Source organism: Plodia interpunctella, chromosome 14 (assembly GCF_027563975.2).
Source record: "Plodia interpunctella isolate USDA-ARS_2022_Savannah chromosome 14, ilPloInte3.2, whole genome shotgun sequence".
Taxonomy (NCBI): Eukaryota; Metazoa; Arthropoda; class Insecta; order Lepidoptera; family Pyralidae; genus Plodia; species Plodia interpunctella.
The window spans coordinates 9440242-9453728 of NC_071307.1; the positions used below are offsets into that span (position 1 = coordinate 9440242).

The 13487-nt window shown below is 35.6% G+C and overlaps 1 protein-coding gene across 5 annotated transcripts in view; it reads left to right on the forward strand.

Annotated features, from left to right (window-relative positions):
- The window catches only part of bsk (basket), a 100837-nt gene that overhangs the window by 47440 nt on the left and 39910 nt on the right, over window positions 1-13487 (forward strand). For 3 of the 5 annotated variants that reach the window (XM_053754498.2, XM_053754499.2, XM_053754501.2), the window contains exon 2: window positions 6362-6391. The exons of the other annotated variants lie outside the window; for them this stretch is intronic. The gene's annotated coding sequence lies outside the window, so the exon portion shown is untranslated. The remainder of the gene's footprint in view (window positions 1-6361; window positions 6392-13487) is intronic. 5 annotated transcript variants of the gene reach the window in all.

Here is a 13487-nt window from a genome sequence, read left to right on the forward strand (position 1 = left end):
TCTATGTGGCTATTGTATATATTTTTAACTTCCATTATAATACAGATACATCAGATACATGTAGGTATTCCAGTTGTACCCCCTCGCTTGTTGGTCAAAGCGTGTTTTTACAGAGGGTGGGTCGTGGGGACAGGTTCGAGAGGGTACATGTCAGACATGTTTGTTGTGAAGCTTTCAACATTCCGGATTTATGGTGAGCTTTTATGGCGAGCTATTATGGTTCGAAATTGACAGTGATTTGGTTTAATTTTGTATCGTAATCGTAATTTCACATTGTGATATATCTCTGAAGCGACCGATTTAAATTTATTGTCATTATCACTTTCTTCTAGAAAATGTTGTTAACACTGGTGTCATTTTTTATTCAGTGCACCTATAGGCATCACATGACTTAAAACAAGACAAAACCAGCAATGTACGTCGAAATCGCAAAATTTTAGCGAACTGTTTACCGATAGTGTACGGCCGGCCTTTAATTATCTATATCAAAGTTTATCACAATAGGCCCAGACGGTTTATAGATTAAGTATGTACCTAGGTATATATAGAAGTATGAAGTAGGTATTATCATTTTTAGATTTATTGAGCGAATATATTCGCTGGCACTGTCCGTCCATTCCTGTATATTTTAAAGTGCTATAGATGATACAATAACCGGTTCCAAATTGTTTTATTCCTGTGTAGTCACAGTATCACAGTTAAAAAGCTGGAGTGAATGACCCACATTATTTATTCACGATGTTTCCACATGGGAGATGCTTTCATGTATCATCATTTATAAATAGACATCCTTCTTTTATACAATTTTAATATTAAGCAGGCTTTAGCTCATTTTAATCGATTTTTTCTTCATAAAAACTTCAAATTTATTTTAGTTAGAGAGATCTTGTTACATTCATTGTTTGGTAAAAATTAAATATAATTTCCTTGCAGTATACCGTTGAGGAGTGTCCTCGTTGGGGGCCGATCCTGAGTACTTCATCATGATTGTCATAATAATGTTTTGTTTTAAGCGAACAACTATAAATAGCTTACAAAAATAGGTGAAATTTAACTTAATAAGTAGCTTTGATTCTTATATTACCCATCCCATGACCTTAATAAATTTAGAAATCCTATCTAAAGTTCATTCTTATCTGTTTGGGGCAATAAATACATTAAACTTTCGAAGATTCGGTTGTGATTTTACATGTAACCGACCGGCAACTGTTCGATCATCCTTGAGATATTTTAGCTCATGAGCTGCCTAGGCTACGCTATTCTAGGGCGGAACCACACGCCACATAAACACACACTGTATAGGGCTATTTTTTTTACTGAATAAGAATAAGAATTTATTTATTTTTCTTCACAAAAAAGAACATATATTTTATGCAATCATTGGAACTTATGCAAAAGTTATGGTATTTCAGCTATAACAATATACAGTGAATGACCGATTTACGTTGTTGTGTAATTAAAACGTGTACATCTTCAAACAACGTTCAAGTGCAGTCGTGTCGGTGACAGGTCGGTTCCCTGTGATTAAATTTGCATGCCCCGCCCCCCGCCATCCCGCATTCGACCGAGGAAGGGGGACGCCTAAGGGATGGGACACTATAAGGAAAGTTTTTCTTAGAAATGACTGGAATTGGCTTTCAATAGGCGTCGGTCCTTAGGCTGCGGTGACCACATACCAAACGGTTGCATCCCTGTTTAAAATAAATATAAGGTAATATGTCATATATAAGGTATATGTAATAGTTTGTAAAAGTTATAATAAATAAGTACAAATATAAGGACAAATCACACAGATTGAGCTAGCCCCAAAGTAAGTTCGAGACTTGTGTTATGGGATACTAACTCAACGATACTATATTTTATAACAAATACGTACATAGATAAACACCCTGGGTCCGCGCCAATCAGGAAAAGATCATGACCCGACCAGGGATCGAACCCAGGACCTCTCAGTTTGGAGGCAAGCACACACTGCGCCACCGAGGTCGTCGAATAGTAGTAGATATAAATAAAAACTAAATATATGACCTCGATGGCGCAGTGGTAAAGTGCTTGCCACTGGACCGAGAGGTCCCGGGTTCGATCCCCGGTCGGGTCATGATGGAAAATGATCTTTTTCTGATTGGCCCGGGTCTTGGATGTTTATTTATATATGTATTTGTTATAAAATATAGTATCGTTGAGTTAGTATCCCATAACACAAGTCTCGAACTTACTTTGGGGCTAGCTCAATCTGTGTGATTTGTCCTAATATATTTATTTTATTTTATTATATAAATGTGGGTTTAATCATGCGTGGGTTTGGTATTTTTTTTATGAATACATTTTTAATTATAATAGGGCAAACAGAGTGCATTCCATGCTGTCGCAGTTGAGGTTGTAACGCGAAGCTCGGGGTCATTGTAAAAAATAACCTTAAAATTTTGAAGATCCTACGAGATTAAAATTTACTACTACAACTTAAGATTCTACGACCGTTTGCCGACCTGACGTCATTCCTCCAGCTACCAAGGCCATATCTCTATCCCTTAGTCGCCCTGTCCCACCTGACCCGCCCTGTCCGATTCTCCAACTAGTCAAATCAGACACTTTTTTCTAATGTCAAAAACAACATTTTATATGGAGCTTGCATGACGTTAATGTTAGTGACGTCATGGATTTAGTTAAAAAGCATTTCTAATATATTTTAAGGAGACTGAATTCCCGTAAAACTGATCAATTAAAATGACGTTTAATTATCGTGTTTGTATATTTTTTAGTAGTATATATATCTTCGTATATATTTTTTTATCCAGATAGAATAGACAATTACCTTGTCGTGTCTTGTGTTGTTTTATGAAGTTGTATTTTCAGTTGATTGTTTTACAATAGATCAATCTCAAGCGGCAGTCCCTCTTTGTTTTCTTACGTATCGGATCGCTTCAAAAGGAAACTCCATATAGTACGAGAGCGGAATAGCAAATTTTCCTAAAAAATATAGAAAAAAATACACACGCGAACCACTTGTGGTCTCTCCGGGAACGAGTGAAAGTTCTCGAAACGAAGCCAATTTGGTCCAGACCTCGGTTGTAGTACAACCCTATCCTTTGTAAATAAAAATAGTAGAGGATTTTATGGATTTGCGAAATTCGCGTGATTAGTATCGCGGTTCACATTTGGAGATAAAAAATCTAACTCGATTTTCGTTTTAAATACTAATAAATAATTTTATTTTGACTTATATGATGGATGCTAAATATGTTTATAGTTTTATAATTTGTTTATAGTTTCGATGTTTATTACTTATTTAAATTCATATTATGTAAATATTCGTGTGTTTTATTTACTGATAATCGCATTACTATGAAAATGAGAGAGGAAATATTGAGTTTCCGAACGTGAAAATATAAAATAACTGGCTTTTGCCCGCGGCTTCGCACGCGTTAATTTCACTTCTTAGAAGGAGTCGAAGTAAAATTTCAATTCTTTTATCGCGTATTCTAAAAAACTGGTAAAATGTATTTATTACTATGATTCAAATTCGTATTTTTTCTCATCTTTAGTTCCCCGTTTCCCGCTACGTGTCTCGTTCCGAAACTTGTCCTGTCCAGTTTCCTGCAAAATGTCCCATGTCGTTTCCCGCAACGTGCCCCATCTCATCTCCCGCTACGTGTCCCACTCCCGCTTCCCGTAATGCGTGCCGAACATTATAATATAGTATCGTTGAGTTAGTATCCCATAACACAAGTCTCGAACTTACTTTGGGGCTAGCTCAATCTGTGTGTTTTGTCCTAATATATTTATTTATTTATGAATAAGAATCAGTACATTATATACATTTTAGATTATCTATAAATATTGTGCTTCCTTACAAGTTCAAACATTAAGTTAAGAATGATGCTTCAATGAGGTTAATATATTTCATTTATTTCCTTATTTTTCTAAGAATTTTGTAAACTGGCACTAATAGTGGGCTAGAGAATAATATTAATGCCTCTATACTATTCAAACACGCGAGCCCGCTCGTAGAGCGTCTACGTGTCTACAGAGCTACGGAGCTACGGCGTAGCACCGGCTAGTCATTGTTAGTATTGTTACCGAAATAGATTTAACGAGCACCTTGCGGTTTACCGAATATAGGACAGTGTTTATATGTCACGTGTTAATGTATGTCACTATATCTATTATTAGAATTTCGTAATAAACTTGCTTCATCTCGTGACTTTGCTTTAGGGGGAATTCGCTGGTAATAGATGTAATGATTCTGTTGCGCCATGTTTTTTTACACATCTAACAAACGTCGTAGTGCAGCCGGAAATATCAATGGCATCAAAAAACAAAACCAAGTCTCGCAGCTCAGTTTTTCTACCGTCAAAAGTTGTGAGATCCATGTAATACCAAGTCGGTTAATTTATGTAGTTCTTACTTAAGGGATCTTCTGCCTTTAAGTTAATTCATTAACTGCAAATTTAACTTTGTAATTTCCTATATTTGTATCGGTTTGCAAAGTTATTCATGCAGTTGGTGTATCTAGAAAACTGGACCGAAATTATAAAAATATTTAGGTTTTCCCTTGATGTAGAAACTAAACTAATTGTATTCTAAATTTAAAGCTTCTATGTCTGCTAGAAGTGCCTTGGACTTTTGATGATCGCTCAGTCAGTCAGTGAGTGAGTGATAAAATCATGAAACTTTTAGAAGTTACAATTCTTAAACTACTGGTTCAAATTGAATGAAATCTGAAATATACAGTGTTAACACTGTATAAATACAATGCCCGCTTAGTTACTGAAAACTCAGAATTGCTTCGAGAAAAGCCTGAGCCGCTTTTTTTACTCGACTTCAGATCATGTAATAACATGTGGGATAAAATTTACTAATTGGTTTCTTTCGAACTGGTTTGGTTCTTAAAGCTTAGCCAAATATATAAACAAAAATGGAGCATATTTATTTATTTACTTAAAAACTTCATTCCACAATTAACATGTGGACTGCCACATGTTAATTGTGGAATGAAGTTTTTAATTGTGGAATGAAGTTTTTAAGTAAATAAATAAATATGCTCAATTTTTGTTTAGACTCCAAAATGTTGATGATATATATAATATATATAATGTATGTATGGGAGGTAGGTCCCCTGAAAAAAAATTTACATATATGTCAAGTGGGGATAGGTAGGTATACGATATACGATACTATAAGAGTTCCGTTTTGTTGCGGAACCCTAAATAAATGGGACAGTTGTACCCTTGTATTTTACGAAGTAATTAACTGGCCCACAACCGAAGCTTTCGGACCAGATAATCACTAGAATTTGAAAAAGTTTTTTAAAGTTAAAGTTATTATTATTAGCTGGTCCGCGGACCAAAGGTTATTTGGGCCAGTTAATACCTAACTCGGATTTTGAAAGAGGCGACGAATAAGAACAGCCTTTACAACTTATAGGAAACGACAGCATTCCCAAAGAGGGCTGAGCATGACCAACATGAGTATGTATAGCTACAATGTATCAGTGGTAGTTTCGAATACCATCGATTGTAAGGCCGCACTATAACACCCACTATACAACGAGTCGCAATGCGGCATTTCTGGTAACAGCCAGTGAGTTAGTCTCAGAGGACAATAGACAAATATGTGGGTGACAATTAGTCCATACTTCCATCCATATATATATATATATTATGTCACCGTCCGGTTGGTAAAATTATCAGACTGTGGAAAAGTGGTGTGATGTTGTCGACCCCTCAGTTCTCGCGCGGCCCGATCCGACGAAAGGTTGATGACGTGATTCACTATTTTTTATTCTCTTTAAATTATATTTTTAGGAATGCGCTTAGACTCCAAAATCTTGATGTCACTCAAATTTGACCGGTAGATACTGATCTACCTGTCTGTCTGTCCCATTAACTGTCCCATTTATTTAGGGTTCCGCAACAAAACGGAACTCTTATAGTATCGTATATAGTATACCTACCTATCCCCACTTGACATATATGTAAATTTATATATATATATATATATATATATATATATAGTATACCTACCTATCCCCACTTGACATATATGTAAATTATATATATATATATATATATATATATATATATATATATATATATATATATATATATATATATATATATATATATATATATATAATGTATGTATTGGAGGTAGGTCCCCCGAAAAAAAATTTACATATATGTCAAGTGGGGATAGGTAGGTGATACCACCACAGTAGGATACGCAGGGCTCCTACTCTCGGGTGGAAACGATAACCAAGATCATTAGAAAAGCATCAGACGGTACTTTTGTGTCCTGATCTTTTTTTTTTAAGAAAATGTTATATGCATTGTATCTTTAATGGAAATGTTTTTACTTACAGATTTGAACACGATACAAGACTCCTAGATTGGTGAGTGTTTAATTTAAGACGTCTCCAAAATGTATGAATTAAGTGAACATATTTATTAATGAAAAACAATTTGAAACAAAAATATGTGTTGTAAAATACGGACAGACAGACACACAGATACACAGACATGTTGAACTTATAACCCCCTACTTCTGTCGTCGAAGGTTAAAAATAACTTCATCTTACACGTTTGAAGTATTAAAGTCGGCAATTTTTTTAAACGGGTTTTTTTTACCGTTATACAATACTTAAACCCAAACCAGGGAAACTTCTTCACGAACCGATAAAAACGAGCAAAGGATTCAAAGGGTTTCGGAGTTTCACAATAAAAACAAATTTAGTCCCCCCCTAACCTCCCACGGTTTCAGACAATGGCCGGCTTTTGTTTGCCCCGTCACGCCATTATTGCGTTAATTAGAAACGGAATAGGGATCAATATCGCAAAAACAATATGTTGATTTACTTTTGTCACAGGCCACTTCGAAATTTAGATTCGTTCCATTCCGCACTTTATATATATTTCCTTTATCTATGCTTACGTGCTTAGCGATCTGCCGTTTTCGAAATATACGACAATAGACAACTATATTTTTGCATATTTTATCCGAAAATATCCAACGAGAATACTTTAGACATTAAATTCTTCTGGGAAAAATCAAAGAATGGCCGTTCTCGATACAATTCTTGTAAAATTTATAAAACCTTACAACGTTTTCTCTTATTATAATTTAATGTACCTTATGCATAATAGAACATAATAATAAAATACCGAAAACATCGCAATGGGAGCTCATTACATGTCAATAGCTGCGAATAAACATAAAACGTCCAAAAATATATCAAATCAACTTTATTGCTATGAAAATAACAATGGATAAAACACGTGCGTGCTTTATAGGCCCACAAAATAGGCAATACATTAGAAAGTGGACCATTTGTTAATGATTTAGAGTGTAATTTTGGTTGTAGTTTCGGGAATTATTGATGACGTGGGTGCTGTGAGGGTGCGGGTGTTTGTGCCTGAATATTCATTGCTGTTTAGTGATGGTGATCAGGAAATGAACAAATTAATCAAATACCTATTTGCTCACCGGTCTTTCAAAGCAAAGGTCGGTCATATTTGATTGGTTATGTAACTACACGCAGAGAAGATTACAATTTTACTCTGTACCAAATTTCATCAAAATGAGTCCAATGAATTCTGAGTTTAGTCTCTTTTCTTTATAATATTAGTAAGTATAGATTTATGTGCTGTCTAGTGTTGTCTGTTGTCTGAACTCAAAACGGTTGAATAGATACAAAAATGTTGACAAAATTATTCAATTCACGTCTCGACTCCGGACCCAACAGAAAACTTCCAATATTTTATTACAATATTGGGTCCCTCGTATGAATATTCATAATGTGATCAACTGAAATATATTTGCAGAGATAAACCGCATTAGGAGGTACGTGACACAAATTAAATATACACATACTGACATTTCTATTACGTAGATATACAAATACAATATATGTCTTTATCCCTTACGGGGAAGACAGAGCCGAGATTTGCGCATGTTTAGCGGCGTTTATGACGAGCTAGAGGTACTATTATGTGTTTCTCATAGTGTTTCGCCGCTGCGGCCGCGCTGTCATTACAATCCGTCAATTTTCTTGGGGAAGGAAACATTTCTAAAAATCAATCATTCATAAAATTTACATTACCACAGTACAGATTAATTATCAGATAATAAAACTAATTGTTAGCTTTGTTTTAAAAATTTTAAAATTATAATGACAGCTCGGCCGCAGCGGTCGAAACGCTCCGAGAACCACCATTTAGTGAAATTCAAATGGCGTTATGTTGCTAACCAGCGTATGAGTAAGACACTGCTTTGTTTTGATATTTTGATTCTGAGTTCAGGTCGAGTCAAGTACGTATTGGTTTTAATTCCCCTGAAATTGAACATACCTTTTGATCGCATTTACTTTTAAGTTCCCGTCAGTCATTTTCAGTTTAACTCTAACGAGGTTGGTTTTTTTCGGATACCTAACAAATAGCCAAGTATTTGTTATTTAAAAAAAGCCATAAATCTCGGTAGACCGAAAATCATGAATTTCATAATGGCGAAGTTTTATCCGCCGTTACGCCGGCTGCCGGCGATAAATGAAAATGGACAGATTATTTCTAACGAAATCTGGGCAATAAATAATTCCAAACGCTCCCTGGGCTGTGGCCGTAGGAAACCCGAGACTTGCAATTTTTTTTGAGAGGGGAACGCAAAATGTTTAAATACAGATGTGGTACAAGCTTCGGAGTGGGGTAATAGCTTCGGCTGGGAATTGAACCCAGGACCAGGATGTCTCATGTGTTGAAAGTGACACAGCGTATCTTCGTGGTGGATTGCAGTGATTTCTGGTGTAGATGAAATAAATGCGAAAGATTATGGGGATGTATGTGTTACTCTTTCACGCGAAATCATGTGGACGAAATTTGGTACACGGGTAGAATATAACCTAGAAAAACATAGTGTACTTTTTATCCCGAAATTTCCACGCTCTCCTGGGAATTTCGGAATAAAAAGTACCCTATATGTTTTCACAGCTAGTGTAATGTAAATAATATGTCGTTGGTAATTTAATGTTCGAAATTATTTTATAGTATCCGTATATACGTCACGTACGGTAATTATTTACATCCGTTGTAGGTGGAAATAGTTCTCAATACGACGGAGCGACAATTTGTCACCTCCTTATAGGAAAATATCGTGAAAACTAACGGCAAATCCTGCCACTAGATGACGGCAGGCAGTCGTAAAAGTAGTGTCAAACGCCTTTCGGCGACTTATTGCCACAATAATTAGGAATAACACACTCGAGGAAAAGATAGTGAAATTCACTCTCACAGCGTTATAATTATCTGAAGTATCCATATTTTGCTACTTTCGAACCTGGAAAGGGAAAATGTGTAAAAGTATGGTTATAATGGAAGGTTTTTTGATAACGACCTTTGAAAGTATTTCTTGTTATTTATGTTAGATGGAAAGCGCTGCTTTATTAGCGAATCCTGATTATTTTAACTATTGGTTTTTTCGACTGCCCATAAAGTGAGAGTGATGTTTTTAAGAGTAGATAGATACTCTTAAAAAATAATCGAGATTAAGGCCGTACATTCGTAACCTCTTTATTAATGAAATAGTACATTGAATTTTTTGGGTAATTCCGCAACAGTAAATCGTTCGAATCCGAAAAAAATAAATTAATCCTATTTTGTTCCCCACTGCTCTGAAATGGCCACCCCTTTCTCTTCCATTGGATCGGAAAACATTTATGAATATTTTTTTTTTTAAAGACAACAATTTACAAATGTACGGCTTAAATGGACATCTTGCCTACACCCTCGCCTTCATAGTAATCGTAAAAACTCTACTGCTTCCCGAGCCGGCCGTAGTTAGTGACGTCATTAAACACGGAACAAGTAACTCAGTAATAGATATCCAGCTTATTCGTACTTAGATTTACTGCCACTTCCAAAACTTTCATTATTCCCAACACCAGGCGCCAAGCAAACTTAAAATTGAACTCTATGCCACCGTAACAAATTCGAAAATTGCTTAAACTTGATCCGACTTTGTTGTATATACATACATACTAGTTCCCGTCGGAGACGTTGCTTCCGTGGGAGTTTCAGTGTAAACGCTCTCTCAGTTGTATTTTAGTTACATCAGACCTGATAAATGAATTTTTTAATTAATAATTTTTAGAACACTTGGTTAAAATAAAATGTCTAATATCTCAGCTCCGATATAGCTTAACTATATTTGCTTCAAAGTTGGCCCTTTATATATTCGTTCAAATAACATAAGTAAGTTAATGCTTACTTTACCCAAACCCCTTTCATGAGACCAGAAGCATGAAGGAGAAAAAATCCATCTTAAATTTATACAGTTATTAAAAACTTTTCATTATCAAATCATATCTAACAATACCTTCCCTTTGGAGTCCTGAAGAGAAACAAAAGGTGAACGACCCCCATCTTGGCAAGCGCAATAATAATAAACATTACCTGAACCTGGCTTTACTCGATAGAGAGCGGAACAAGCGAACTTCCACCATGTGACGTTATTAATAAAGTAGGTATTCGATTGTGCGCAAGAGTGCAGTCTAAAACAAAATTGTAATTGGAGTTTTCACGCATCGCTGAAGAGAACGCCATGTGGTTCTGAGCACAATACACACGGATATATAGTTCGAGCAATACAGTCGACAGTATGTCCACATGTGCAAGTTCATGTTGCAAACACAATGTTGAACATTGGCCGTTAATACCGCGGCATAGAGGTTCTTGCCTGATTATTAATATCTCGCGTAAAATCAATCCTGATTTTTTTCATTGTCATTAAAATATTTTCAGTATATTTTTTGTCTGGGCCTATGAAGCTAGAACATTAAATCTCTATCGAATTACTGTCATCAAAAATGTAGGCTAAAAATCTAAGTATTTGAAAAAAAAAACACTATTATCTAAGTGAATGTAATTTTATTTAATCCATGTGTTGTTTAACCATTACAACTATGTATGTTCCCTTTTTCATATTAATATATTTGCGAGGGTATATTGATCTCTAAGATATGTTTTTCAAAACATCAACATGTTGAAAATTGGTGCTCGCCGTTTTAGCGACCAATGTGTGTTGTATAAGCCAAATTGCAAACGCCCGAGGACCTGATACACTGCTCCGCGTGTGAAGGGGAAGGGCCTTCTTTATCTGTTTATAGTCGTATTTAAACTCCTGACATCTTGACGGAAAAACTAGACCTAAGAAAAAACCGCAATGTATAATCTAAAAAAATACCTTTTAAAATGATTAAGGATCATGCTGAATGTATTTAGGACGTTTCTTATAAACTTTCACCTCACAATTATTGTCTTTGGGGGTAGAAATTAGCAAAAAAAAAAACCTTTGCAAAAAACGGGGTCAACCCGTTTTTTAACTGTATGCTTACAAATTTTATCCAAATAGGTTCAGTGGTCGGAAAAGTTGTAACGGAAAGACTTCGCATTCAAAAAAAGAAGGAACCCTGGGCTCTATGATGAAACCTGGAAAACGCCTGGATGTGAGAGCGAGAGAAAAAATAAAAAAACCTGTTGCACTCCGGGAGTGCAGGCAGAAGTGAAAACTTGAATATTAACGTTGTGCACTTTTGACGTCTTGCGAATTTTCGATCAGGGTCACGTGTCCTGACGCGAGTTTAACATTTTTTACCCATCACAAAAAGTGCACAACGCCGCTAAAGAAGTTTTCGCTTCAATAATAAGAAATTTTAGGCGTCCCTTAAAAGCAGGGCGCACATTTATAACATGTCGCGTCCTAGATAAATGTGGCGATAACAATGGACATTGAGAAATGTTCGCAGCTCTATTTTTGTTTAAGTGTGCCGCAACCAATGAATAACAATCAGGATTAACGCTGTCTAGGTTGTATAAGGTTTTATTTACCGCAATATGAAATCAGCGATGTATACCGAACCTCCAAACGAACTGAGCTCTAAAAGCTTCAGTCTCGGAGCTTCACAATGCTGTCAAGTGAAGTAATTAAAAGATCTTGTTAGATTTAGATCGTTATCTCATTAACTGATCAATACTACCAAGTAGGTGCTTATACTGTGGAAATAATGGTTCGTTTTAAGACAAAAGGTTGTTATTTTCCTAATGAATGTGTTATTCCAGGTTATATTCTACCCGTGTACCAAATTTCAAAACAATCGGTCCAGTAGATTTTGCGTGAAAGAGTAACAAACCTACATACACACATATGTACTGTACATCATCATCAACTTTCACATTTATAATATTAATAGGATTGCTTTAGTTATTTTCGTTTTAGCGTCTTTGTATTTCCAGTAAGTAAATGTGTAGAGTGAAGTTAAAATTTGTCATAGAAAAACGGACTTTTTGTAACAACGAATTATGAAAGAGATTTCTGAAATTCGTAACATGCCAACGGCCACAATAACACCACAATCATTTTGTTATTGTTAAAAAAAGAACTTTTGTCTTATTGGAGTAGAATAATGCAAAGAATGCTCTGTTGTTAAAAAAGTTTAATTGTCTCTGGAAATTTTGAGAGTTTTGAATTTATTTACTACTGAAAGAAATCTCAATACGACCCGCTTCAAAGTGAATGTATGGAAACAAATTTGATTCTTATTAGGATTTTTTGTAAGTGAACATCTTTCACAAAAGTTTCCTTACTCCATTGCATTATACTATCAAGAACATATATCAAAACAACTTCACCCTCGACGCCATTAAAGTCGATAAAAAAATCACCCCAAAAATTATGTCGCATACACACTGAGGCCGACCCATCCACATATATACATTGCTTATTTTAAATGTCCGCTACACGTTGACACAAGAAACAACCAAGCAATATACGGTCGACAGCACGTCCACTTAACTGAATTCATTGGAAATTCGCCTCTATTACCGCATCATATAGGGTCCATGCATCACCATGTTGACTGCGATCAGACGCTTCGTATGGCCAAGTGTGTACATATATGACTTATGTATGTGAAGCACGTAAGGGTGATCACATACGTCGCGTTCCATTAGCCCCGACACTATCGAGTTTGTAAAATCGAGTTGAGAGCCAACTCGATGTATCGAGGTATCGATATCTCGGTCTGGCGCTTGATGTAACAATATTGCCTTTCTGGTGAGTGGTTCTTGCAAAACGTGGGCTATTCCAAACGAAAGCTTTGCTTTACGTATGCAGTTTATTAAATATACGGCTTTTAACTGCGGAATCACGAAAATGCAAATGCACTTTACCCACATCGTGTACAGAACATATAATTACGTAACTATATGTATGCGAATGCGACGATAAATTAAGTAAATAAAGCTGTCTAGCTTAGCGGCCTCTACCTAGTATGTAACTAACAAACTCCTTTTGTATTTACAATGTATTTAAGGATTTATCATGTTCAGGGTTTAAACTTTTGGTACACGATTGTTTGGGATAACCAGAATTCACATTCTGTAGATTTTTATTACAATTATATTTTTATCTCAATATCCATAATATTACATCAAATAATTACG